We start from the raw sequence: 17,331 nt of genomic DNA on the forward strand, positions 1-17,331 counted from the left end.
TGTCCCAATAGCCAACTTCAGGCTGTTGGCACCCTGTTGCTTTGCCTTGCCAGGGAATGCCAGGGCACTTGAAGTTGTTCACCACAGGAACCTGCTCATGAACCTGGACACTTCCTGGTGTTGCTGACAAAAGACCCTTTCTGTTTCCTCTCCCTGAGCAAGCAGTTTGTGACTGCAAACACAGGGTCACTCTTGCTGACTCCTGCTCTGATCCTAAATGACAAAAGCTAGTCCAACCTGTTGTCTGTCACAGAGAGGACCCCCACAAATCCAAGCTTCCCCTTCATACAGGGAGCATAGTCCTCATCCTCCCTGCTGCTCCCTGGGCAGAGCCTGTATCCCTCCATTGCAGCAACACAGCTCAGCAATGCCCTTGATCATCCCCATTGCAGGCTGTCCTACACTGTCCTATGCCTGTGCTGGTTTGCCGGCAGACTTTGGCTACGTCCCCTTTTCCCCACCACACTTGGACCCTGGGATCTCCCAAGCCATACTGGTGCCCTTCTGTCCTTATTGGCTGTTGCTTCAAACACACAGCTGTGGTTAAGCAAGGATTGGTCAAGGCCTGTGAGTTGCCCACAACCTGTCTGCCTTCTTCCAATACCCTGATCATGCTCCTCTCTCACCCAAGCTATTACAGCCCCACACTTGCTTGAATCTTCTATTTCTCTCTGTATGCTAGCCCTGAAATACATGTCCTCCTTCTGCCACCTCAGAATCAAAACTCAACTTATTTCACTTCAGCAGGATGCCCCGCTACCCCTGCCACCACTTCCAATCTGCTACCAAAGATGTGGACTGCTGTGTTGCATATATTTATGTTTTGGAAGGTTAATGCTTCTTTTTTTTTCTTTTTTTTTAATAGATACTGATACACCTGGGGAAATCTCAAAACCACATATTGATGGATACTAGATATGGTCAGGGCTGTATGTATGGGGACACATATAAATCATCCCTGCACCTGATGTGAATTATTTCTGTGGTCAGGGAGACCCTGAGAGCTCTCCCTAATTTGAAAACATGCAGGGGAAGGAAGGGCAGCATCATTCAGGCTGGAAGGGACCTCAGGAGGTTTTTTGGAAAAAACCTCCTGCTCAAAGCAGGGCCAGACCAGATTACTCAGGGCTTTATCCAAAGACGCCTTAGTCACTTTCTGGGACAGAGTTGGCACAAACTCCCTGGGAAACAGCTTCCAGCATTTGACTATCCTCATGTTGGAAATGTATTTCTCTATATGTGTACTAACCGCCTTCTTCCAGCCCGTTGCCTCTTGTCCTTGTGTCTTGTACCATGGACACGAGCCTGACTCAGTCTTCCTGCGAACACTGCAATGCTGCTACATCTTTCACCCAAAATCTTCCTTTGTCCAGGCTGGACAAGCCCAGCTCCCTCAGCCTCTCCTCACAGGTAAAGTGTTCCTGCCTCGGATCATTATGAGGGCCCTTTGCTAAAGTGGCTCCAGCTTGCTAACATCTTTCCTATATTGGGATCTGAAATCTGGACACAGTGTTTTCTATAATCCCTTCCCTCAATCACCTGGCTGTGCTCCTGTTCGTATAGCCCAGGGTGCTCCTGTCCTTCCTTGCTTCCAAGGCACACGGCTGCATCCTATCCATCCCACTGTCCACCAAGACCTTTCCCAAAGTCCTCCTTCCAGCCAGGCAGCCCCCAGCCTGTGTCATTGCCAGAATTAGTCCCCTGCAGAGGCAGAAACTTGCATCAGTCCTTGCAGGATTTCCTGACTTTCATGCCAATGCATGCTGTCCTCTCCCTTGGAGCCTTTCCCTGAGCACAGAGGCCTGGAGACCGTTTCAGTAAAGACTCAGGCACAGCAGGCATTCATTCCTTCAGCCCCACCTGTGTCTGCTGTTCTTAAATCACCTTCCCCATTCAGCAGCAGCCCTGCATTTCCCTTGTTCAGCCTTGGTCTCTCAGAAGTGACCAAAGGTCTTCTGTTTGCTTCTGAATTCCCTTGCAAACAGCATCTTCAGGTGAGCTTTTCTTTTCCTACACACACACCTCCACAACAAAGGCAATAGAAATTCATGCTTTTTACCTGCCCCCACCCCTGCCCTGCTGCAGCCTTGTCCTACATGGGGCTTTGCAGATAGCTCTGCTCCAGGGTCTTCAGAAGGACAGAAGCTGGACAGGGCTGTCTGTTCCCCCAAACCAGTCCTTGGACCACCAGGAAGATGGAGATGGCCTCAAAGCAAAACTCACCTGTAAAGTTGGGGTGACCAGCAAGTGCTGGAAGTGGCCAATGAGAGACACTGGGAGTGACAAAGACCCTGAGCCATCTTCCATGTCTGTCCACACCACCAACGGCACAGACCGGCTGCCTGTCTCCTGCATCTGCATGTCTTCCATGCTTTCCACAAGCCCTGCCTCTGCACCACAAACCCCTGGTGTGAGTTGTTGCCCTGCATGGTCACACACTACAAGCTATACACTGATATTTTTCTCTCCTGGGAACTTTCCAGCCCAGCACAGCTCCCCCTAAACTCTTAACACTTCCCTTGACCTCTCTGCACCTCCCCTGCCCTCTGCCCAGCACAGCCCAGTCTGGCATGGCCCCACAGCAGTGCCCACCACAGGGTGCTGCAGAACTCTGGGCACTCATCCCGCAGCCCCAGACCCTCTGAAGGGCACAGCAGCTCCTCGGGGGTGGAGAGGGATGACCGAAGGAGGTGGGGGGCATCTGTGGCACAAGGCCTGAGGAAATCCCCTTGTATGATGGAAATGCTGCAATGGAGGCCAGCTCTGTCACACAAGTGCCCACTGCCTGTCCTTGCTGGTGGCCACAGACCTGCCACACAGCAGGACTCTAACCATGCTTGAAGACCACTTAGGCCTTCCACCAACCCAAGGGTTCAGAAGGAAAGCATGGAAGTGGAAAACTCAGGAAAGACCAAGCGCTGGTGCTCCCAGGCAGTGCTGCTGTGCCAGGACTCTTTTCTTCTTCCCCTGTGCACACAGGCACTGCTCCCTGCAGCTGCAGAGAAGGTCCTGGAGGAAGGATCTCAGAAAAACAAGACACTGAGGGCCCTTTATTTTGGGTAAATACACAGAGGGTACGCCTCCTCATTTCCACAGCCTGCGGGGCACACAAAATCTGGATAGGGTGTTAATTAGAAACCAGAGGAATAAAGACATTTCATTGTGGAAAGTATTCAGATAAGAAAAACAAAGCAAAAAGAGCAATCAAAAACCACACTCAAAAGCAAAAATCACCGTAAAAAACCCACCAGAAGACAGGCTGGGCTTGTAATGAGATATGAGTCCTACGCAAAAGACAACAGGCAGTTCATTTCTTCTCAACAGTATCCAGTGATTAGTTTTCTCAGGGCATCCTTGATCTCATGGTTTCTCATGCCGTAGATGAGGGGGTTCAAGGCTGGAGGCACCACTGAGTACAGAACTGACACCAGCAGGTCCAGGGATGGGGAAGAGATGGAGGGGGGCTTCAGGTAGGCAAACGTGGCAGTACTTACAAACAAGGAGACCACGACGAGGTGAGGGACGCTGGTGGAAAAGGCTTTGTGCCTTCCCTGCTCAGAGGGGATCCTCAGCACAGCCCTGAAGATCTGCCCATAGGACAGCACAATGAAAACAAAACACCCAAATCCAAAACAGACACCAACTACAAGTACCCCAACTTCCCTGAGGTAGGCATCTGAGCAGGTGAGCTTGAGGATCTGGGGGATTTCACAGAAGAACTGGTCCACAGCATTGCCTCGGCAGAGGGGTAGTGAAAATGTATTGGCAGTGTGCAGCACAGCATAGAGGAAAACAGTGCCCCAGACAGCTGCTGCCATGTGGACACAAGCTCTACTGCCCAGGACGGTCCCGTAGTGCAGGGGTTTGCAGATGGCAACGTAGCGGTCATAGGCCATGACAGTGAGAAGAAAATACTCTGCTGAGATCAAAAAGACAAACAGAAAGACCTGTGCAGCACATCCTGCATAGGAGATGGCCCTGGTGTCCCACAGGGAGTTGGCCATGGCTTTGGGGACAGTGGTGGAGATGGTGCCCAGGTCAAGGAGGGAGAGATTGAGGAGGAAGAAGTACATGGGTGTGTGGAGGCGGTGGTCACAGGCTATGGCAGTGATGATGAGGCCGTTGGCCAGGAGGGCAGCCAGGTAGATGGCCAGGAAGAGCCAGAAGTGCAAGAGCTGCAGTTCCCGCCTGTCTGCAAATGCCAGGAGGAGGAAGTTGGTGATGGAGCTGCTGTTGGACATCTGCTGCCTCTGGGTGTGGAGCACTGAACAGGGAGGCAAGGACAGTGACAAGTTAGGGCATTATTCTCTGACCAAAATCAAAGCCATTTGCCAAAATATATGTTCACCGCTTTTTTTCCATTTCAATGAGATCTCTGTTCAGGTCTGTGGATGGAGCTCTGGTTGGTGCTGGCTGCGTATGTCGTGAGGAGCAGGACCTCTGCCCATTGGCTGCCAAGGAGTCAGCCCTGCTCTGCAGCAGTGGGTTTCTGGGAATCATGTCTTTTGGGGGGGGGTGGGTGGGGTGTGGTGTCAGTCCTGGTGTTTGAATTGGTCACATGAAACTATTCCTGATGTAAAAGTGCTTGTCAGCATCTGCACTCCCAGGGCTAAGAAACCACAATCAAAAGAGTGTTTGAGAGAGAGGTTGGAGGGGTTAGAGCTCTCCACTATCTCACCTGGTAATTTTCTTGCATTTCAGAAACCCTCATCGTTTCTGCATCACTCGGAGAAAACAAAGTGTGTCCTGTGAGGCAAGAGGATTGCCTGTGGCTTAGTGCAGAGGGAGGGGAGCTGATCTGTCACTCTGTCTTGTTGCCAGCTACCCTAGGCTCTCACCTTTCTGAGATGGAGTGTACTCACACCCGTGTTAACCTGAAAATACTCCAGGCACTATTGAGAGCAGAGTCACCCACTGCCCAGCACCAAGTGACTCCCCCTTTCTCAAGGTCTCTGCACCCCACTTCTTGCCAAGGACACACATGGTTCATTTCACAAACCCAGCAGCATTTCCTCAATCTTGCTGTCTCTGTGCTTCTCCATGGGGCATTCAGAAACACCAAGACACTATGGGACAGACCTGCATCCTGGAGGGCAGCTCACAGCTTGGAAGGACACCCAAGAAAATAGCCAAGTGACCTGATGATGGTATCTCAGGAAGGGAGAGTCAGCTCATTTCCTAGGGAATGACACAGGCTGCATTGCCCACAGCCCCACAGCTTGGAGGAGAGCTTGGACACCTGTAACCTTGTTCCCATGGTCACAGCTGCATGGGAGGACCCACAAGATCAGTGTGTGACCCTGCAGCTGAAACTCCCACCCCAGAGAAACAGACAGCCAGAACAAGATAACAATAGCAATGACAGACTAGTGGAGAATCAAGAAAAAGTGCAGTGATTGACTGGCTCAGAGAGGCAAAGGAAGAGGCAGCCAGGCACTCAGGAAAGAGTTACCCTTACCCAGCTGTACATGCCACCTCCCAGACAACAACACAGTCAGGCAGTAGTTCTCAGTCCCTGTGCTCTACTTCAGGAGGATCCTATCAGACTTACTGACCCCTCAGAGTTACAGCTCAGGAGTCTCAGTGAGCTGTTCAAGCATGACAACAGTTGTTCGATTTCTCCTGAAAATATCCCAAGAGTAGTAAACTGAAAAAACAAACTCAGGAAAGCTGCTTATGTTTATAGCAATCCTTGCTTTCACCTTGCCCTTGAAAAACGCCCTCGGAAATATCTTGGGGGTGATCTGGAGATTGTGAGCAGCCCCGATCCACACAGCACCCTCTTGTCAGCAGAAGGACCCTGCCATGACGCAAGTTTATTTTCCACCCACAGCTGCTCCCCACTCTGCTCTTTGAGCTCCCCAGGCAGGCTGAGTACTTACCCTGACCAGCGGCAGAGTCCCTGCCCCAGCACACAGCCCCCTGGCTGCAAGAACCCTGCTCAGAAGGACAGCCCTGGGCACCCCTGGCTGCACACCCACCTTCACACTCTGCAGCCATCCCCGGGTGAAGGCAGCTGACATGCCCTGTCCCTCTGAGGGTGCAGCAGGGAAGCTGTGCTCCAAAGCACGTCCTTTTTCTCTACACTGCACAAACTGTGAGAGTCCTCTTGACAGATCCTATAGGATGTGGGATTTTCCAGCTTTAGGAGATCATTCCAGGAACCACAGCTGCACTGCCCTGCAGCAAGCACTTACCCTGTTAAGGGCTGTGAAGATTTTTCTGCAAGTCAGCTCTTCTCTGTCCTCCCACCCCAGGCTGCCTTTAACATCTCTCTCTGCCTCACTTCTCTCCCCTCGGTGCCTGCAGGCAGTGCCCTCAGCCCTGCTGCGCTTTGCAGAGGAGCTGCTCCTGGGCAGAGCTGTCTCTCTGCAGTGCTGCCTGCTTGCCATGAGCTCCCTCCAGCCCAGGAGCCCAGCCCAGCTCAGCAGCAGAGGACCAGCCCAAGGCAGCACTTTCTCTGCCCCCTCTGGGCTCCCTCCAGGTGTCCCTGGGGCTCCAGGGGAACCTGCTGGGAAACAGGCTGAAGCAAACACTTGTGTTGCCTTCCTCAGTTAAGGAGAATCACTTATTTCCTGAAATAAAATTCTCCTCTCAGAGACAAGGTTTCATATACATGTCACATTTTGTGGTCTTATTGTTAGACAGGATACCCAGAGAGAGGCAGGCAGGGATCTCCTTTACCCCTGCTGAGGGAAGGGATCCAGGGGTCAATGGAGGCATCTCATCCTGCATTTCTACTCATGGCATTTGAAGGAGGCTCAGCTCCCTTCCATGCACACCACAAAGCCACAGGAGGTGGGATTCCTCTTGCCTCACTTCAGGTGTGAGCAAAATGGACACCTGCAGGTGAGCTCCTTGTCTCAGCTCCCATCTGAATTAATGGAGAAGAAAGGCAGGAGTCAGGTGTTCAGAGGCAAAACCCTGGTGCCATTTGAACTGCCAGAGGTGGTCCAAGATACATGTAGGTAACAGCAAACTGTAACGCAGAAGTTCATAGAGACAGGGCAACATCTTGGGAATCCTGTATGAGCCTGGTGGGAAATTGCTTTGGCCAAGTGACAGCACAGCTTATACCCAAATAAAGGCCAAAAGAACCTTTTCCTACTCCTTATCTTCATGGCAGTTAATACAGGTATTCCTATGAACGACTGCAGTCATGTACCATAGTGACAGCTGGGTCTCTCTCTTTTCCATCAGCTGAATTCACTATACCTCCACTGACTGTAAAGGCATATGTCCCAGGTTCGTCCCCACACTGCCTAACAGAATTCAGGGCAGGTCCTCTGTTTAATGTCCAACTCCAGGGCCACAGAGTTACTCGAGATGCCAAGGCTGCAGGGACCTCACAGGAGCTGCAGGAAAGCAATTCCCATTCAGGGTGGGTGCGTCATAGACGTCCCAGACGGCATCACAGAGAGTGCGGTTTGGTGCCTGTTTGCCATACACTAAAGCCATCAGTCAGAGGCATCAGTCATCAGATGCCATCAGAGAGGCAAGGTCTGCTCCTTCTCCACCCAAGAGCTGCAGGCATTGCATGAACAGGAAGCATGTCACACATGCTTGCACCACAGACAGTCCTACACTGTCCTATGCCTGTGCCAGTTTCCATGCAGACTTTAGCTTCCTCCCCCCGTTTCCCCACCTCACCCTGACCTTGGGATCTCCCAAGCTTTACTGATGCCTGTGAAAGGCTAGACGCTAGCTGCAGTACAACTTGCTTAGGAGAATGAACATGATCTGACACTATGAGCTTTTACCTCAGGGTCAATGTGACCTGAAGACCCAACCTAAGTCAGCTTTTCATGACTGAGAACACCCCATAATGACAATAAATGCATGGAAGATATACCTTTCTAAAAACCAGGCATATAGCCATGAACCATGCATGAACCGTAATCGACCAGAATCCAGGATAAGCATCCTCCACCTGCACCGGCCATCAGTTTAGAACAATGATGATGAACACACCACTGACCATACCTCTGCATCACCTGCACAGGTCCAGCGTGTACTGATCCCGTGTGGGACAAGTACACACCGATTACGCGAGCACTAATAAATGATGGGGTCATCCCTTAACATGAATAATTAGATTGGTCTCTACAGCTGTATTGGAACAGAGGCAAACCCTGCTTTCCTCTGTATTGGGGTCCTCCATGCATTAGGCTAGGGCACAGCTAAAATGAGAGAATAAATTACCTTGGTAATTCTCTGCTAAGCATCCTTGTCTGCCTCCTAAGCCAGCAAATAAGTGACTTTTATGCGCTAATTGGTCCTCACTGGCTGTCCCATCAAACACAAAGCTATGGTTACCTGAGGATTTGACAATGCCTGGGAGTTCCCCACAACCTGTCTGACTTCTTCCAATACCCAGCTAATGCTCCTCTGGCACCCAAAGCATCCCAGTCCCTGACTTGCTTTGCTCCTGTACTTAGCTCTGTATCCCAGCACTGAAATGCACGTCCTCCTCCTTCTGCTGCCTCAAAATCACTACTTCAGGTCCTCTCCCTGCCTCTATCACACTCGCTGCTATGCACACACCGCTCTCTCCCTGCACTGCCATGGGTCTCACAAATCCAGACTTCCCGCCTCCCCTGCAGTTATGGCACGGCAAGAGGGTTCTGCCTTTTCCAGGATCACGGATGTTTCTTGTGGTCCGTCCAAGTCTGGGGAGTGAAGGAGAGGAAGAGAGCAAGGTCAGCTCATGAGGCATGACTGAGCACAGCCACCCCTAGCAGCAGGCATTCCCTATCTGCCAGGTAGAGGCATGCACACAAGATGGAAACATCTCCATTATCCTTGACGTGCACAAGAGGGGCATTGCTTCCTGCCATCTTCCCAGGACAAACCTCCTCCTCCTCCTCCGCTCACACAGATCAACTGCTTTCCATTTCTGGGCTCAGACATGGTTGTAAGGATTTGCTAAAGCCATCAGCCATCACCTTGTTTCTGACTGACATGCCCTGAGTCTCTCTCCCAGGCGCACACATGGCCAGTCACCGCTGCTCGGGGCCCCACTCGCTCTTCAGAAGAAGCTGGGCAGAGCTGCCCATTTTCCCCATTGCAGGCACTGAGCCCAGCTGGAGGATAGAGATAGCCTCACAGCCAGACTTAGCATAAACTGGGTGAACAGCCAGTGCTAGAAATGGCTGGTGAGGGAGGCTGGGGGGGGGACAAAGGCCATGGGCCACCTTCCCAGTCCATCCATGACACCAAGGGCACAGACAGGCCTCCTCTCTCCTGCACCTGCATGTCTCAGCCCCCATCCAGGAGCCCTGTCTCTGCACCACAAACCCCCTGATGCGAGGCCTCACCCTGCACGGTTACGCAGTACAAGCTTTACACAGGTGTTTTTCCCTCCCAGGAACCTTCCAGCTCAGCCCAGCTCCCTCCAAGACCTCCCACATCCCTTGCCCTCTCTCCATACTGAGACGGGGAGCCAAAAGAACCTTAGTAGATATAGTAGATATATGGATGTAGATAGGAACTGTTTAATAATTCTCTAGCTTGTAATGAAGTTAAAGAAATTTCAGTAGAGGTACACATGGCCCAAGGGATGAGAGGTGATGTTTAATGTTTGCATTGTTGAGGCTGGCTGGGACAGGAGATAGTCCCTGATAAGAAGCAGAAGTCGACCCCAAGAACCAGCCAAGACCGGCCTTGTGATTTGGATAAATGCCAAGGAGTGACTGAGTCTGCGCAGGGACAGAAGGTTAAGAGTTCACCGTGAAGAAGACATACAGCCTTCATCTTCACGACCCCTGACGACCACCACAAGGAGGCACTGTGCAGGCGTAGTCGGGAAGAACTTAGGGAAATGACTTCTTGGAACTAATTTTAATATGAAGCGGGGATAGGTCATGCCAATGTATAGGCGTATTGCAAAACTCTATGTATATGTAACACTTGACTGTATAAATTTAAAGCGAACTGCCGAGTCAGGGGCGCGCGACTTTGGTGCTACTACCCCCCTTGCTGACCAGCGCTGAATGAACATACCTACTTTACAATCTCACTGATTGTGGAGTCTGTTTCGACATGTCAGTTTTGGCGAGCCAGCCAGGGGACTCTCTGCTCGGCTGCAGGACCGACTGCGGAGCAGACGCCCCTCGGCGCGCCCCGAGCACTTTCCTCGGAGGAGCCTCTGCTGCCAGCCGCTCACCACGGGAGCAGACAACAACCTCCTGAAGCCGTGGACCAAACGGTATGTGTCACAGAGGGAGCCTGTAAAAAGTACGGGCCAGGGCAGCTGGTAAATCACGCAGAGATGTCTGGCATGCAGCGTAGTCCCCATATGGGAGGAGGGTACCCTATATGGTAAAAAGGGGGGATTTGCTGACCGATAGAGCTGCCGCTAGCAATCCTGGGGGTAGGTCGAGCAAATCCGGGGTGACTGCTGTATCCCAGTATCGGGAGCCAGGACAGACCTGTCAATGACTGGTATATAAGAGGCAGGAGAAGGGTAAGTGCACCCCTTCACAATTGCGCTTGGTGCATTTTGGGGGTAAGTGGACCCCCTCGCAATTGCGCTTGGTACATTTTTGCAGCTGCTGAAGGTTGTCAACTGGAGCAATGATTGTATGATGTGAATGTTTGGAAATTTTATGTTAAAGATTTTGTGTGGCTGTGTGGAAATGATATGTTGAAATTTATAGGTGTATGTATGTTTGTTAATGTGTGAATGTCTTTACGTATTGATAGGGGTGATTCCCTGCTTTGTATGTGGGCTTGCAACTGGACTATATAACAATGGGCATCCGGCTTGGGTTTTGTTGAAGTGTAAATCTCGTGGGAGAAGGTGGTACTGTACATCCAGCAGACGGAAACCAGACTAGATAGGCCTACCCGGAGGGTCAGGTAGGAAGGGCGGGTCTAACGAAGCACGCCCATAGGGACAGCTGGTGGACTCCGGCACATCACAAAGGGTTCCGGTAAAACACGGGAGTACCGGTGGGTATACCGATACTGCCGCGGAGTACCGGTGGGGGTACCGGTACTAGACCCGAAGTACCGGTGGGGGCATCGGAACTACCCCAGAACGTCGGGTAGGGATACCGGGCCTACCCCGGAGGGCCGGGTAGGGAGGCTGGATCTAACCCCGCGCGACCATAGGGAAAGCAGGTGTACCCCTGAGCACCAGTAGGGGTTCCGGTACTACACTGGAGTACAGGTGATGGTACCGGTACAACCCCGGAGTACCGTCGGGGGTAGCGGTACTACCCCGGAGTCTCAAGAGGAGACGCCAGGCCTACCCCGGAGCACCAGGTAGGGATACCGGGCCGACCACGGAGGGTCAGGTAGGGAGGACGGGTCTAACCCTGCGCGCCCGTAGGGACAGCTGGTGGACTCCGGCGCATCACAAAGGGTTTCGGTACAACCGCAGAGTACCGGTGGGGGCACGGAAACTACCCTGGAACGTCGGGTAGGGATACCGGCCCTAACGCGGAGGGTCAAATAGGAAGGGTGGTGTCATGGTTTAACCCCAGCCAGCAACTAAGCACCACGCAGCCGCTCACTCACTCCCCCCGCATCCAGTGGGATGGGGGAGAAAATCAGGAAAAGAAGTAAAACTCATTGGTTGAGATAAGAACGATTTAATAGAACAGAAAAGAAGAAACTAATAATGATAATGATAACACTAATAAAATGACAACAGTAGTAATAAAGGATTGGAACGTACAAATGATGCGCAGGGCAATTGCTCACCACCCGCCGACCGACACCCAGCCAGTCCCTGCCCCCCACTTCCCAGTTCCTAAACTAGATGGGACGTCCCATGGTATGGAATACACTGTTGGCCAGTTTGGGTCAGGTGCCCTGGCTGGGCATGAGAAGCTGAAAAATCCTTGACTTTAGTCTAAACACTACTGAGCAACAACTGAAAACATCAGTGTTATCAACATTCTTCACATACTGAACTCAAAACATAGCACTGTACCAGCTACTAGGAAGACAGCTAACTACATCCCAGCTGAAACCAGGACAGTATCCACCCCTTATTCTATAGCATTGATGTCATGCTCAGTTCCCATACCTTTAGTTACATTCTCATCAATCATCACCACCTTTCCATCCCTTTGAGACATATGAACAATTTTATATATATATATATATAAAAGTATACACACACAGAGATATCAGTTCTTTAGTTCATGGGTTATGTTGATAAAATGTTTGTTGAGTTCATTTAGTTTCTGACTCTGGGCTCCATCTGTCATACCAGTCTGTCTGGGCAGCAGGGATGGTGCAAAGTCCTCTCAGTCGGTAGAGCAGAATTGGGCTTCAGTGCGGTGTGACGAGCAGATGACATTTGACGCAGCAGGAGGATGGTGTGCACCGTTGGATTGTTGCATGCTGGAGTCAGTTCTGGTTCCACCTTTACTGCACTTTGCTCAGTTTTATCATAGTTCTTTCTTGCTCGATCCAAGTGATTCTTACTATAGTACTATGGATATAGCATATAACAATTATAGTAATGATAACATACAGTAGCAGGGTTAGTTAGCAACTAAAGTCATACAGTTTAATTCTGGCTATTTTCACCTAAAATCAAATTCCCTTGAGGCACACATCGGACTTCTCCATCTTTTTGCATCACCCACCAAGTGCACCCAGGCCCTTGAGCAAAAACAATCCCACGAATGGGTTTACCTTTGCCTGAGGCAGGAGTAACCCAGACTGTTTTCCCTAACATGTTTTTCATGTGCACTACAGGGACTTTATCCCCTTCTACAGTATGTAAAAATTCTGACTGGGCAGGGCCACTCTGATTGGCAGATCCTCTGGTGTTGACTAACCAGGTGGCTTTGGCTAAATGTGTATCCCAATGTTTGAAAGTTCTGCCCCCCCCATTGCTCTCAATGTAGTCTTTAACAGTCCATTGTATCGCTCAATTTTCCCAGAGGCTGGTGCATGACAGGGGATATGATACACCCACTCAATGCTGTGCTCTTTGGCCCAGGTGTCTATGAGGTTGTTTTGGAAATGAGTCCGTTGTCTGACTCAGTTCTTTCTGGGGTGCCATGTTGCCACAAGACCTGCTTCTCAAGGCCCAGGATAGTGTTCCGGGCAGTGGCATGGGGTACAGAATATGTTTCCAGCCATCCGGTGGTTGCTTCCACCATTGTAAGCACATAGCGCTTGCCTTGGCGAGTTTGTGGGAGTGTGATATAGTCAATCTGCCAGGCTTCCCCAAATTTATATTTCAGCCATCGCCCTCCATACCACAGCGGCTTTAACCGCTTGGCTTGCTTAACTGCAGCACATGTTTCACATTCATGGATAACCTGTGCGATAGTGTCCATGGTCAGGTCCACCCCTCGATCTCGAGCCCATCTATATGTTGCATCTCTTCCCTGATGGCCTGAAGTATCATGGGCCCACCAAGCCATAAATAGCTCACCCTTATGTTGCCAGTCCAGGTCCACCTGAGCCACTTCAATCTTGCCAGCCTGATCCACCTGTTGGTTTTTTTGATGTTCTTCAGTGGCCCGACCCTTGGGTACGTGAGCATCTACATGACGTACTTTTACAACCAGATTCTCTAGCCGGGACGCAATATCTTGCCACAGTGCGGCAGCCCAAATGGGTTTACCTCTGCGCTGCCAGTTGCTCTGCTTCCATTGCTGTAACCACCCCCACAGGGCATTTGCCACCATCCATGAGTCAGTATAGAGATAGAGCACTGGCCACTTTTCTCTTTCAACAATATCTAACACTAGCTGGATGGCTTTCACCTCTGCAAACTGACTCGATTCACCCTCTCCTTCAGCAGTTTCTGCAACTTGTCGTGTAGGACTCCATACAGCAGCCTTCCACCTTTGATGCTTTCCCACAATGCGACAGGACCCATCAGTGAACAGGGCATATTGCCTCTCATTCTCTGGCAGTTTATTATACAGCGGGGCTTCTTCAGCACGTGCCACCTCCTCCTCTGGTGACATTCCAAAATCTTTGCCTTCTGGCCAGTCCGTGATCATTTCTAAAATTCCTGGGCGACTGGGGTTTCCTATGCGAGCCCGTTGTGTGATCAGTGCGATCCACTTACTCCATGTGGCGTCAGTCGTGTGATGTGTAGAGGAGACCCTCCCTTTGAACATCCAGCCCAGCACTGGCAGTCGGGGTGCTAAGAGGAGCTGTGTCTCAGTACCAACCACTTCTGAGGCGGCTCGAACTCCTTCATACGCTGCCAATATCTCTTTTTCAGTTGGAGTATAGCGAGCCTCGGATCCTCGATATCCTCGACTCCAAAACCCCAGGGGTCGGCCTCGGGTCTCCCCAGGTGCTTTCTGCCAGAGGCTCCAGGTAGGGCCATTCTCCCCAGCTGCAGTATAGAGCACATTTTTAACATCTTGTCCTGTTGTAAGAGACTGTGTTGGTTTGCTGACACGACATCGCTGCTGCCTCGACATCCTGTTGCTGCAGGGGGGGTACGCACACGATGTCCCCGAAGAAAGCCACCGCATCCGTGACTGCCGAGCTGTGCCTGCCCACAAGTAAAGGTGAGAAACCACCAGGAGCACCTGGGCATGTGCCCATGGAAGAACAGGGGGTGGCACACAGAACAATGAGTTCCGGAGAAATGGGTGGACTTTTCTGAGAAATCATGGGGACTGGAACAATAAAAAAGAACTGCGTACTCCCCTCCGGCGCGCGAGTGAAAAAAAACCTGGACGCTGGAGGACACCAAAAAGGACGGTAACATCTGGGAAGGCACTGGACTGTGAGCTGAGGGACCCGACCCCCCGTCACCGGCGTCGGAAGCGACTCAGCGGGACATTGCTGGCTTCGTGGTGGTGGTAACTAGTCTTGCTACCTCTTCTCTGTTCTCTTGCTTAGGTCTGCCTCTTTTCCTTTTTCCTCACTTTGTTCTATCGCAGTTATTGGTTGGTGTAGGAAAATAAAAGTTGTAAAGTTGTACAGCATTTGACCTCGTTTGTGTCTTAATCTCGCTCTCGGGATCATTTAACAACCCTCCCCGATATTGGGTCGGGACAGGGTCCCACAGTGTTTTTTGGGGGGAAGGCTTGTGCAGTCTTGAAGCACACGCAGGCAGGAAAAATTCTTATGTCAGGTGCAAGCACCAAAGCTCTGACACCACATCAACCCGTTATCTGACCATGGTTCAAAAGAGGCATTTTTACCTCACCGCATGCCTTGATTGGGTGGCAAGAGGAGCCTCCCCTCCTGGTGCACCCAGAAGCGTGTCAGCAAAGGAAACACCCCATCATTACGTACAGGGAGGCTGCCACTGTTGACAGCCTCATTCCCCACATGTTTTTGTACTGCATTGTGGTTGGGTGGCAGCCATTTTTTGACACCATCATACCCACATGTTCTCATGCAGTCCTCTGATTGGCTGCCTGCCTGCTTTGGACAAGGAAGTGCTCAGGTATCAAAATATATACCTGTACTACAATATATACATTTTTGGTTTTATATATGTATATATAAGTGACTGTACAAATATGTATAAATATTTTTTAATGTATTTATGAATAGATACTCTATTTTAAATATATCTACCCCCCATACACATATATACGTGCATACGTTTATATGTATATGTATTTGTATATATATAAACATGTATAAATCCAGAGAAATTAAATATATATAGCCATTATAACATAGGTATAAAATGGATAAAACCTTTAATAAGAGCTAATGGAATGAACAATTAGAGTTTAACTGTGAACAGAAAGAAAAGTACAAGGGTGGGTCGAGGTCCCCCACTTTACCAGGCTGCAGAAGAAGTCCAGACATGTCTGGGTTGGGGGGAACTTCAAGAGGGTGGGGAGGACACAGACAAGGCGGGACATGCCCGAGGGCTATGGCCCCCTCCTAGGAGGTCACCAAGGAGCCCTCAGTGCAAGTCCTGTTAACATACAAAGAAGAGCCCAATCCCATGAACCGGCCTAGGAGGCCCCCACATCCCAGCCCAGCCCAGCAGGATGGCCATGCAGGGTTGCTGGGGAAGACTCTGAGCTTTCCTCGGTGCTGCAAGGCACAGGCAACGCCATCTGCAAACATGGAAAAGCAGGGCAAAATGCCAGCTTCAGAAGAATACGTGCATGGGGACAATATGGAAAAGTCCCAAAGAGGATCTTAAAAAAGATGATGTGGATGAGAGGAGCTAGCCAGTGACCCCAGGAACTGCAAAGTGGCTTTTGAGGTTCCAAGCAGAGAGGGAGGGTGGTAGTGGGGAACTCCCTTTCCCCATGGGGTTGTGGGGGATCTCACAGCTACCTGTAAGACCACTGTGGGGTACAGACTGGTGCTATACACATTTCCTTGTCCTTCGGTTGACAACCTGATTGAATGTTTCAAACAGCTCTGTCTGACACAGAGGGGAGAGGTCAGGAGCGTGCTGGCACTTGTCCAGGTCCACCTGAGCCACACCAGCCAAATCCAGTAGGCTGTGTGTACGTCCTGTCAAAGGATGGGGAAGGGGGTGGTGACGGTGGATGTAAATGTATTGAATCCTGTAGGACCTGAGCAGGATGTAAATGGGAGGGAATAAGGTGTGAAGATTGTACTGGGTCTGGCTGGGATGGTGTTAATTTTCTTGTTAGCAGACCCTATGGTGCTGAGCTTTGCCTTGGTGGTCAAAAGAGTGTTGACCGATAACACACTGACATTGTAGCTACTGCTGAGCAGTGCTTGCACAGCATCAAGGCCTTCTCTGTTCCTCACTTTGCCCCGACAGCGAGGAGACTGGAGGTGGCAAGAGGCGGGGAGAGGACAAAGTCAGGACAGCTGACCCCAATGGACCAAGGGGATATTCCACACCATATGACGTCATAGTCAGCAATAGAACTAGGGGAGTGCTGGGCGTTCTTCAAAGTAGAAGAGGTAATCCACTTATTAAACTGTCTTTATCTCAACTCATGAGATTTTTTTTTCTCACTTTTGTCCTTCCCCATCCTACTGGTGAGCAAGTGACTGGGTGGAGGCTGCCACATGGGGTCACCCCACCAGACAAGCACACAGAAAATAGGCTGGTATGTGCTTGTGAGGTCATTGGTGCCTGAATAGATCATAGGATGGGAGCTGGCACAAGGCTTGTGTAAGTGGTTGTGAGATTACTGATACCTGACAGGTAAAGATTACTGAGTAGCTGATAGGCCAAGAGTAGGGGTGTGGCTTGTGTCAGAGCTTGTGAGGTCACTTGTGCCTTTGCATCTCACAGGCAAGCAGATAGCAAGTAGGTGGATATTTGGTGGCCAGCTCACTGGTGCCCGAGTAGCTGATAGGCAAGAGGGAGACATGTGGCTTGGGTACGTACTTGTGTTGTGACTCTGGGCTGAAGAGCTGATAGGCCAGGAC

The sequence above is a fragment of the Haliaeetus albicilla genome, chromosome 30, assembly GCF_947461875.1.
Source record: "Haliaeetus albicilla chromosome 30, bHalAlb1.1, whole genome shotgun sequence".
Taxonomy (NCBI): domain Eukaryota; kingdom Metazoa; phylum Chordata; class Aves; order Accipitriformes; family Accipitridae; genus Haliaeetus; species Haliaeetus albicilla.